Source organism: Glandiceps talaboti, chromosome 17, assembly GCF_964340395.1.
Source record: "Glandiceps talaboti chromosome 17, keGlaTala1.1, whole genome shotgun sequence".
NCBI classification, from domain to species: Eukaryota; Metazoa; Hemichordata; class Enteropneusta; family Spengelidae; genus Glandiceps; species Glandiceps talaboti.
Genome location: NC_135565.1, coordinates 8923236 through 8936207, shown reverse-complemented (window position 1 = coordinate 8936207; position 12972 = coordinate 8923236).

Sequence of the window (12972 nt, the reverse complement as noted above, 5' to 3'; positions counted from 1 at the left end):
TCGGCACCTACAATGCCAGCTTTAATCGTCTACTACTGATATCGATAAAACAACATTCTGATCAGCATTTCTAGACAACTGATGCAACGGTTGTAACATATTCCCATCGATTTCGTGATTTAAAAAAAAAAACATAACTCACCACAGTTACCCTTTAATCCGATGTCACAGTCCATGAAACGTCCGTGAATGTCTGGACAAAACACACCCATTGAATTTACACCATCACTCTTCAAGCTACGGCAGAAATTATCAGTCAGACCATACAACTTTGTAAAGAACGTATCACGTATCAATGTCGACCAAGGAAGACAGGGTATACCATTTGTAGATTGCTGTATTTTACCACGATAGTCACCCCCATTGTCATCCCAGTAGCATTCACCTATACCTCCTACAGATTAATAAGGAAACTCCATAAGTAACCAGTGACACCTACCACCCTCTACCTTCTCAGTTCGAGTTATTGCTTTTCGATAGGCACTACAGAAGTTCACTCGCCTACAAGAACATTGTAACAGCCTTAATGGCGCTTATAATTAAACTGAAGTATTTTCATCAACAGCGCCCTCTATCAACGACCGATGTTATTCATGAATTAAAACAATTTTATGCAAAATTTGTATTTGTCCAGTTGTTGATATCGCAAAGAGTCACCGAATAAAGTAGTCCAACATTATATTTTGATATTGAAAGTCAGACTTTTTTGTCCCATGAATCAGTGCTGTGGGAAACTTTACCTCACCGCATTTAATGAAAGGTGTCCTGATGCACCTAAATATACTTCCATGGTTCTCATTGATTTTTGCCTCTATAGTGTGACATTCCGAACCCCAGCGTTTTGTTAGAGTGGCAACGAAAAGGCCCACACGGTTGTGTAATTTTATTATTTGTTTTTCATAACCGTGTAGACATTATTTTACATGATAATTATCCAGCTTAGAGTGTTTATAAGTATGAAACACCAATTTGTGTCCATGTTAATGTCATACTGAATCATGCCAATTCATCACATATATATTGCATAATAACTCAAGGTTGACATGTAAGTCTGTTCTGAATTCGTATAGGTTATGTTTGGTACTTTAGACAATGTATCCGTATACAATTCAATCTCAAGGTATATGTACAGGACTAAAGATACCAGTGTTGATAGTACATCATTTTCAGGGTATAGCAAACCACATTCATTTCATAACGTGTTGGTTGGTCTGACACATTCCATCTAATTATGAGGTCTGAAGTTTTCATGCAAGCTTTCTTGTTTATTTTACCACGTGTTACGGTGTATGCATATACAGTGGTGTACACATATAATGTGTAACCACAGAGTACACAATGTAAACATGGACCGTAAATCTGCCATGTTCCTAAGGTTATTGAAATTAGTTGGTACTGCTAAGGTAACATGTCGAGCAAGCGACGGCTGTGTATAGATAGAAATAAGATCTGCAGCCAGTGAAGGAACTCAAAGAGAGGACTAAGTAACACTCTTTAGTACATAACAAAACCTGAAACGGCTGTGCATTTCTCGACTCTATATGATAATTATTACATTAGATATGTAATGGTGAATCTGATTGCTGGATAGACATTGTTATTCATCAATCGTCTTTGACATTGGTGTTTATTTTCTCGATTGCAAGCCCACCTTATGTTAAGTGAATATGCATCCTACTTGGTTCTCTGTGTTTGCTGCAAGTCAATGGCCATGTCCCATTAGTGGTTATTTTTATGTGAAATGTGGAAATGACTTTATCGATGCCAGGAACTAATCTTGTTCCTGTTAATTTTGAAATAATAAAACAAATTTGGTTATACCATCTTGTTCATTAGGAAATCAGAATTCTTCAGTGGATATATTGGATTCCCAAATAGACATGTATGAACACTCAGCCTCAATATTGACAGATTTTATAAAATACTTACCATATGTTGTAAACACCTCTATTTCTTTGATAATAATATTCTTGAACAGGTAAGGTACAAACATTTCAATGTGACTAGACAGATAATCCAGTCCACAGTACTTTTGAATCCAGACAGTTTTGTCAGCATTATGCGCAACTTGAGTAGTCTTCCCCTTTACCAAGTCACCACAAAACAATTGCCGGCCCTCAGCAGGGTAAAGTTCTGGCCGATACATAAATCGTGTCTCTACTAGTGAAGGCACTGAGTATCCAGCAGTCATATGTTGAGGGCAGTGGATCATTATAAAAGAAATTGGGGAAAAAGTATGCTATCGTTATTGTTGTCCAACAGTAATTGTACATTAAGTTAAATGGTTAAATTATAGCACATTGTTTTCATAAACCCTTCAGCTTTTGACTGAGATCGCAGCATGTGGTATGGAATATTAACCTGCAGAGCCTTCTACATATAGGGGGCACCAGTCGCGTTCTATTTTTTGCTTGATTCAGTGTTCATGTATCTCGGTCAACAAAGTACGAAAGGGCATTAGGAATGCTTTCTAAAATTATTTATACTCAGATGTTTCTTACTATATTTATTTTTGGATAAAAAAAGCCAAAAATGGAAATGACTTTAACAACACCAGTACCTAATCTTGTTAATTTTGAATATTATTTTGAAAATTTAATTTTGAAATAATAACAGAAATTTGGGTTCACCATCTTGTCTACAGGGAAATAAGCAATTTTGTTTTCTTCTATTCATTTCATACAGTATTCGATATTAACCCGCAGAGACTTTTACATATAGGTAAAATCTCAAAATTTTGCTTGGAAGGCATGTTTTTTGGATCAGCACCATCCACTCTAGTACATTTGCATTCTGGCTCATATCCAAAAATGCCTACAAGCCCATTTTCCAGCGACATTTTTCTGAATCGGAACCAGACTAACAAACCGTTTTCCTTCACATACTTTCATCAGCAGGAATCAAAGTAGGTGATAACAAACAACAGACGTTCATATTCATACCTTATGACTCGAGGGAATTTTTTTTCGAATACTAACTACTCCTTTTCGTTGGATTTGTAGCCAAATTTGAAATTTAGATAATTCTTGAACATACAACACACAAACGACAATTTGTTATGCGTAGAATATATGCGCAGTAGTGAAAATGATGTCCGCTGCATGTGACAAGGCAACATCAAAGCAGACCTTGCAACTTCGCATCTCGCGCTCATCTTCATGTCATACAACATTTTTAGCATATCACGTGTCTCCACTTCAGCCAATGACAGCGTCCATGCATGGTATTGGTGAGGTGTAATAATACAAAATACTGATGTACACGTACATGCTTCAAGACACAACATTGTCAATTGAATTTTCTTTCAATCCAGATAAATAAAATAAAGTGAAATACGTACAGCTATCTCTATCAGTCAGCACTCTGACGCTATGAACAATGATTTCTGTCATGAATTGGATAGTCAATAGACGCATCGAAGTTCCTTTACGCAGGCATGTGTGTTCGAATGCTATCCATGACTGATGGTGGGGATGAATATATCTGGTCACGAATCCAATCTCCTCGAAAAGTACACTAGTTTTGCCCAGGCCCCTGGCGGCATCCATACCGAAATACTTCGCGTCCCTCTGTGTAATTCCATCGTTCATCATTCTCTCACCGCTCATCGACATAACACTTCTGATTCTTGATTTCAGGCCTACGTTATAAAGACCTTCAAAAGATGGAAGGAAATTGTAGCGATGGAAAAACAATTAGTTATCAGTTTAATCTATGGAAGCAAAATTAGTCACCCTGTCTTCATGTTTTGAAATCACACGTAATTAATATTTCTACCAGACCTGTAACGTGTAGTCTCTCCGAAACAGTGACCACTTGTCTTTCTTCTGAAATAGGGGCATACATTGCCACTCTGATCCAGACTTATACTCTAGGACAGGATCCAAGTTGCTATTTTGATTAATGGTAAGTTGGTCATTGTGATATAGTCTTATACTTAATTTTTTATGACAGGACACGTACACCTCTTTCCAGGCGATAATTTGCACAAATATTCGATTACTCGACTGCTTTCGAAATTTCCTTCATAATTTCCCATAAAGATATACTACTGTCTCATTGAGAAAATCTAACTCTGATGATTCGCAGAGTTTACTATCACTGTGGACGAGACTGGGGTCCGAATTTACGGCCGGGGGGGGGGGGCTTGAGTAGTAGAGTATATGACTCCCTTGAGTAGTAGAGTACAGGACTCCCTTGAGTAGTAGAGTATATGACTCCCTTGAGTAGTAGAGTATAGGACTCCCTTGAATAGTAGAGTATATGACTCCCTTGAGTAGTAGAGTATAGGACTCCCTTGAGTAGGAGAGTATATGACTCCCTTGAGTAGTAGAGTATAGGATTCTCTTGAGTAGTAGAGTATATGACTCCCTTGAGTAGTAGGGTATAGGACCCCCTTGAGTAGTAGAGTATAGGACTCCCTTGAGTAGTAGAGTATAGGATTCTCTTGAGTAGTAGAGTATAGGACTCCCTTGAGTAGTAGAGAACAGGAGTATTGGGTGGGGTATTTATCCATTTTAGTTTAAATCAATTGTAATGTTCTTATACAAATTCTAGATATACTCATACAAAAATTGCCCACCCACTGAAAACTTTTGCAAGGACAACTTTGTACAAGAATGATGGCGTAGCTAGGCTGCTTTGCATGGATTCAGCGTGAGAGAGAGAGAGAGAGAGAGAGAGAGAGAGAGAGAGAGAGAGAGAGAGAGAGAGAGAGAGAGAGAGAGAGAGAGAGAGAGAGTAAGAGAGAGAGAGAGAGAGAGAGTGAGAGAGAGAGAGAGAGAGAGAGAGAGAGGCTCCCTCTCCTACATCTATCTGCAGAGGGCGTAAAATATACTAAGCTAAAATGGATAAATAGTACGCCTAAAAAATGATTGATTTTCCACACTTTCCAAAGGAGATTGATGGACGCAAACGGTTTGGATAAAATCGGTAAAGAAACATTGTACTGTCGTCTTTCAGTTTTTACAGCAGAAACAATATGCTAAGAAAGACGTTGAATGGTGTATATTTGAATTTGAAATATCAATTTGCAGTCAAACATTTGTTAAAATCCCATTTTTTCATGTCTAACTGAACATTCCAGTCACATATAATAAACTTGTGGACGGAAAAAGGTAACGGATTAAGTCGTACTTTGTACTTTGCAAAATTGTACACTCCATTTATCTACCATGCATTTAATTATGAGGCAGTCAATAGCAAAGCGAATGTGTGTATACCAAAATATCTCTTTATAAGATGTTAAAGTGTAGGTAATGCAGCAATACATGTACAGTTGTATAATAATGTATTGACTTGGCAATGAGTAAAATTGGGATATTGAAGACAACTTCCAAGTGTTCTATGTATTTCGATAATGTGTATGGTTTGAACTTTTATACCACTAGCACTAAATGGTGTCCTACATGTTCTTGTTAAAAAGGGCTTACTGTGGGAAGGGGTGTCCACCTCCCCCACCCTCTCCACTAGCTATTGCGGGGGATGCTGTTTCTGCCTAGAATCAAGATTGAAGAGAAACTCCTGCTAACTAAGTATCCCCAAGTTAGGTTACAGCTCAATGTGAGATCCTTTTCGCAAAGCTCACATATATTTGTTAAGAAATATCTCATTGTTGTGTATGGACGCTGAAGTTGATTTCCACTGCTAGTTTAATATAGTATACCATACTGCATATCTCTGAAGTGGAGCGGGGGGGGGGGGGCGCTACTGTATAATTACACATTGAAATATAAATGTGACCGGGATAGGAGGGGCTACGTACGAAAATAGATGGTTTCATTTCGGGAGGGGGTGTGACATTTTTTGAGAGTGCGAAGGGGGTGCGAAAACATTTTTGACTAAAATAATTTCTCCCTAGAACACCCCCCCCCCTCCCCGCCGTAAATTCTAACCCCAGTTTAGTGGACTTTGGATCGGAGCAGACGACAAAGACTGAACTCCAAGTAGTATTTGTATACATTAAAACTAGGATGTGTACCAACCGTTCCCGAGGTTGAAGAAACTGAGCGGTCCATTAGTATATTAACAAAAAATAGCATTAACAGGAGTGGCTAACCTCATGTGTGATTTTAATATAGAGAGAGGCCACTCCGCGCAGAACCAATCTCTGGCATTATAACGCCCCAGATTCTCTGCTGTTGCAGATAATGATTGAGACAATATTCCAAAATGGCCATGGGGCGGTCCATTTTGTCGGGATTTCAGAAACTTACGTGTTGATGACTTCTTATAACAGTTCCCTTCCTGAAAATCCCAGCAACAGTTAACGTTTTGACAGGAATCCTGTGCAGGTAATACTCCATTTTGTCGTATGATACATAACTCTCTCAGATAAGGTATTATCATGCAGAGGTCATCTGTACAGACAATTGTAAATAACAGTATATGTGAGTTGTGAACTGTGGAGTTTTATAGACACTTAGTGGAATGATTTTGAGTTTTATAACAAACATTGTTTGATCCCGGCTCGTCACATTTACTTGTTAAAAAGACATAGTAATTGTTGTGTCACGACAACATAATTTCCATAAACTCTTACAAGAAATTCTTAGATGGTTGATAAACACATGCCAAGTCAGTATTATTAAAAAGTTGAATCATCCAACTGAATCAATAACTGCCTTACCCACAAGAAATTATAAAACGTTATGCAGGAAACATACTTACCATCATTAGAAGAAACGCCAAACTCCTGACAATCGACAAATGGTGGTGTTAAGAAAAAGACGAAAATTACAATACAAAACAGGTTGAAGTTCGTCTTCATTTCGTCTTTTCTTAACCTAATAGACATTACCAGTCGGTTGCTTGTCTGGTCATCAAACTAACAAATAGAGAAACACACCCTTTTCAATCTTCTTGTGACATCTGGAGCTTTTTAAATATAGCTATATTTTCTCTTAGGCGATGATATCGCTCACAATGGACGGTAAACAACTGTTTATGCAAAATGTTCATGTCCAGCAAATCTACATGTTTATTATCTATTATGTAAAATGGTGTAAGGAGGGTGGTATGTCAAACTCTTCAGGCTAAAAGTATAGTTCTTATTTTACTTTAGCTATAGTATTTTATATTTTGGGAGTTACAAACTAAATTTAACTGATTATGTGTAGTTTTTCGATTGAGATCATTGTGTTTTTTTCGTCAAACCATAGATATATAAGGATTATATGTAATTTAAAGTCAACACACACACACACACACACACACACACACACACACACACACACATATATATATATATATATATATATATATATATATATATCTATATGTGTTGATATTTTTTTTTCAAAATATTTTTCAAAAATATTCGAAAATGATTAATATCGGGTCGTGGTAAAACAAAGTATATCTTCGGACCACTCGATTTCCATAGCAGGGGTGTGGAGTATCTCAAATGACTGACTTCCGGTAGGCCTAACACGTTGGTGTGGACGTTTGATTTCAATACATACGAATACATAGAATTTTGCTCCTACTGGCAGACGATAAACCTTTCTCAGTTCTAAGTGTTCTTAGTCCAACCCTTCAACTAAAAGTGTTAAACGTTCAATCTACGATTTGTCTTATTCTGTGCCAGTCAACAGAAGGAAAATGGCGGAAGTCAGGGCCCGGTAAATTTCTCCGGGGGTCGATGGATTTCTTTCCATCGGGCCAGCAAAAAGACTCTCGGGCATCTGACCGCTTTCCTGTGAAAACAGAACGATCCCTATAATTGACTTTGAACTAACTCTCTTATGTGGGGCGCAGATGGGAGACGGGGGTGGGGGGTGGGGTGGTTATGACAGTGCATATACCCAGGTGTGTGTTGAGATATATTACTACATATTTCATTAGGGTAAATTTAACGTTGATACTCTGCAGGAGTAAATTAGTACAAAACACCTTGAATCTTCGACTAGTTTTACATCTCATTGGGCTTAAAATTTCCAAGAATCTTGAATTGATTTAAATATGCCCATACAGTTAAAGTTTACATTTAAAGAGGGTACAAGCTACGAGTTGCACAAGCTGCAGTATAAACTTTCCACGCAAGCTAACATGTCTACATGAACCCTTATGGGGGGGGGGGGGCTTTATTTAACTATTCGAGCATACTGTTAGTGTTTATGCATGCCTTCTACGATATTGTAATTGTCCCCTAGCATTGTTAGAACAATTGCATGTATGGTAAAGACCCCCCCCCCCCGCATCATCCAATCATTCATCAGAATGAGTTGACAACTTTAAGTTAAGTGATGATAACATAATATTCAGTAAAATAGACTACTGCGAGGGCCTACTCTGATATAGTAGCCAATAAAAAGCTTAAAAAAATTCAACTTCAGCTTGGTCCCTTTAAAACAGAGTTAGCCGTACTACGCAACAAAATATATACATACATTGCCTGAAATGCTATGATCAGCCTAGAGATTGCAGTCAAAAGTATGTTATGGCTTCTCCTATCCCCTGGCCGGAGATAATGGCCAGTCCCTAAATACAAGGGCTTTCCTTGTGCGCAATCACGGTCTGTTGACTTGAGTTAAATAAGACAAATAGTAGATTAAACATTTATCGCAATGAGTTGAATGGTTGGACCTTTGGGTTGGATAAAGAACACTTAAAACACAATATGTGTACAGCGACCAGCGTAATAGGCCGACCGGAAGTACACCATTTCAGTTACTCCATACCCATGCTATGGGAATCGAGTGGTCCGAAGATATTATATTTTTTACCACGATCCGATACTAATTATTTTCGAAAAACTTTTACTTTAAATTATATGTAATCCTTCAAAAATTTCTCGTTTGAGGAAAAATAAAACAACAATCTCAAATAAATGAAACATTGTTTGGATTAAATAATGTTAACATGGAATGCAAGTGTGGATACCATTGAAAAACTCAAAATAGATGTTGAAAATTACTTTGTAACTGCGAAATATACAAAATAATACAGCCATGATACTTTTGGCCAGAACGGCTAGCCATAGGGTGGCATAAGGGTTTACTAGTGAATGACAAATACTTATATAATACCTTAACTTAAAAAGTATAAAACTTTGTAGTTGTTTTGTTTAAAAAAACGCAAAAGCTATTCCTAGTTAGAATCAAGAAAAAAATTGGATCACTGTACAAATGTTTGAAATGGAGGTCAACAAATGTGATTTTGAAATGACGTATATATGCGAAATACTGCAATTACTGTATGGAAAAACATTTATGATTTTCTTGAATATAGGAACCACCAAATCTCTATAATTATCTTAAGGGGAATTTGATTTTTGTGAAATTGTTACGAGACGCTGTTCTTGTTTTTTAATGTACAGAATATATATCTTGTTTATTATGAACAATTCTGGAATGTTACCAATGCGAACGCATGCGCACACAACTATACGAAAAGTCATATTTGACCATGTCTTTCCACCGAGGGTGAAGCTTTGGGAGAGAATGTGTAAATATGGTGAGTATGGGACGAAGTTCCACCTTTGACTTAATCTATTCACTGTGATCTTCCCCTGGTAGGCTGTAGACTAGACAGTCAAAATTGGTACTGCGTCTCGTACTACCCCTAGACGAGATGGGGGTTAGGTGGGTCACAGGTAGGGTAATGGTTGGGTAAAGGTGGGTAAATTATACTTTTCGTGCAATGCATCACACCTGAATTATGGTATTGTACAAATACAGCCATATTACCCATTTGGATGCAGTGCTGTCGTTGTTATACCATGTGGATATGACAAAGAGTATACAATTTAAATGAAATCGTACTTTCATCAACAAACCTCGCAGTTAGAGTGAACATCTGTACCCTAATTGTGTTAACTTGTTAGGACTGTAACGAAATACTGTGACAATAAAGGGCAGGCGGTAATCTTCAAAGGGAAACTTATAGACTGGGGCGTAAATATGCACAGGATTAAATTAACAGAACAAATGAACAAAATCTAAAACAAAAATTGAAATGCGTCAAATATAGGCCAGCATATTTTGGGTTTGAAATAAATGGGGTACGAGTGACAGTTTTAGGTGATTTGGCAGAATATATATTTTATATATATACAATTGGAAAACTGTCTACTTTTGTTTCAATTGACCTGGCTGACATATAGTAGCTGCGTGTATTATTACATACAGCGATATACACTTGATATGCACATCTGGGATACATGCTAAATAAATGAAGCTTATATTACACATGGACAATATAAGACAGAAAGTACCACGTCGTCAAAATTGCTATTTTTATAAGATACTCTATGTTTTGGTATCTTATCGAGGAAGAAAGTAGTTCATCTTGGAGGGAATTAGCGTATTTTAGGCTAATCAGCATATTTATGAGTATGGATGAGTAATGAATATTCATGAGGCGGACACGGAAGTTACTTATAAATATTTATGTGGGTTAATTAGCATATTTAGGCTAATTAGCATATTTGCCAGTATATATGGACGATTTGGATACGGCGATGACTTATACATATTCGTGCGGGTTAATTAGCATAGTTGGATGATTAAGCATATTTGCCAGTATGTACGAGCAATGAATATTCATGGTATGGATACGACGATGACTTATACATATGCATGCGGGTTAATTAGCATAGTTGGATGATTTAGCATATTTGCCAGTATGGACGACTGATGACTAATGAATATTCATGATACGGATATGTATATATATTTTTTTCAAGTTTTAGTTGAGTTTCGACATGTCTTCGCCTGTACGTCGAGTTTCGACATGAATTTTCAAGATAAACCGTATTCAAAGATATGTAAAAATATGTAGAGGTATTCAAATCCATGCAAGGAAAAGTGCATAAAAGTCATTGGCCAAAGCTATGGTTTTTGAACTTACACTATACATTTCCAAAGGAATAGACCGCTTTGTAGAGAGTTGTACCTCAACAGAATGTATTCTTACCAGGGAAATGTACCAGGCTTCGAACAATTTATGGCTGAAGGGGAGACTATGGAGCCCCGAGGTGCTGGAGGTATGCCACGACCACGTCACCTACCAAATGAGAAACGTTTTCAGCTGAGCGTAAATTTCGGTATCTTATCGAGTATGAATACAGTCATACAAACAAATTAGAATGCCCTTAGAATGGTCACCAAATTGCCCTGTTGGCTTCGATTACAAACCAAGAGACTTGTAAATGTACTGCACGTCAATATAACTATTTTGAATGTGAGATTCCAATGTGGTGCAAGTGTGATGGAAAATATTCACCGACATCATGGCTACTGCATATATAGATAAATAAGCAAGTCCAGGTCACTCACCCCTTATGACCTTACTAGTTTAAATTGTACAGTCTACAAACAAGAAGCCAACACCCCTAAAAACCGTAATGGAACTTTCCTAAATGCATCATCCATATCGTCCTAAATTTAAACTGCTGCCAATAATCTCAGTTGTACAAACAAAGCGTATCAGTCGTTATACATTTTATACGATAAGTCAAAACATGTAATTTTGTGAAATTTCATTAGACTGTATGATATGTTTTGTCAAGGCAACAGCAATAAAGAAACGGCCGACGATGTGTATAATGGGTCTTTCAATATTCAAATAACGTCAACTAACATTCCGTGTTTCACTTAAATTGCTGATCAGCACGTGTCGTTTGTACCACACTAGAAAAGATAACCAAACACTCGTTTGAATTAATCATTATATTTTATTGACATATTTCAGGTGATGAATTAATAATGCAAGTTACATGACTAATGTTTGATCAAGTCGATTATCGTAGTTTATCGTATGTTTATCTGGTTGCCGAGTGCTTAAATGTCAGTTCACATATGCTCAGTCATTTTGTAATAAATAGTTTTTTGACCAAAAGACATATTTTTTTAGAGGTAATTGCATATCACTGTATATGTTGGGGTCATGTTATAAACAATTCTTAATGTACACAACCACAAGAACTTTAACATAAAATTTCAATCAAATTGTTTACACACACACGCAACGCAGATAGACAGGCAGACAGACAGATAGACAGACAGACAGACAGACAGACAGACAGTCGGACACTTGTCCATGCCTATACAGCACTACTGAACCTAAGAAATTCAGCTGTGCTAAAATTCACAAATCTATTCATTGTGAGACAATATAGTGCTAATTACAAATATTACAGAATTTACAAACATAGTTTAGGCTACCATGTGTGATATAAAAACAAACAAAAATTTGAAACTTGCATCTGTGTGATATCATGTGAAATGTAACGGATATTGACTCTATACTATTGTGTATTATTGTGACAGAGTATGAAGCTACAACATGGATGTGAAATAGTGATGACACAAACTTCTCTACACTAGACATAACCCTAAATACGTCACGACAACGTGCGTCCGTTCTACTGTATTCGAAATATATGTCAAAACATTTACAATTGCCATTACTTTCCCCAATTTTTCTTTGATATTACTGGCGCTGCTATAATTATGTTATTCTCCAATATTTTCTTTATATATATAATCTATCAAACGATCACGCGGTTTTTTGGGGGGCGTTAAATTCATTCATTGAGTTCATGCAAGTGTTAAGCAATCAATAGTTAAAATAAAGTGAGGTTTTGGAAATTGGTTTTGTTATGTTTATGTCCAATGCCGAACATTAATTTCCTAAAATCGAAATCTATGCATTCAAACTGAAAAAATGGAAGACCTCATCTGGAGATATTTACTTTGGCCGTCAAGACACACTGACTTCAAATGCATAGGATCTACATACAGCTCGTGTACTTTCGCACACTTTGGGTCAATGATCATGACAAGGGTCATATGATAACATGATTTGTCCTACTGCGTAAAATATAATTTAAGCATTGCCTTATATGATTCGGTCTTTTCCAAATCTACCCTTCAACAAACTCTGCTATTCATCTAAAATATCTCATTTAAAACTAGTTAGTAGGCAATAGTTTCATGTTGCAATGTATTTGTAAGTTTTATAATTCCT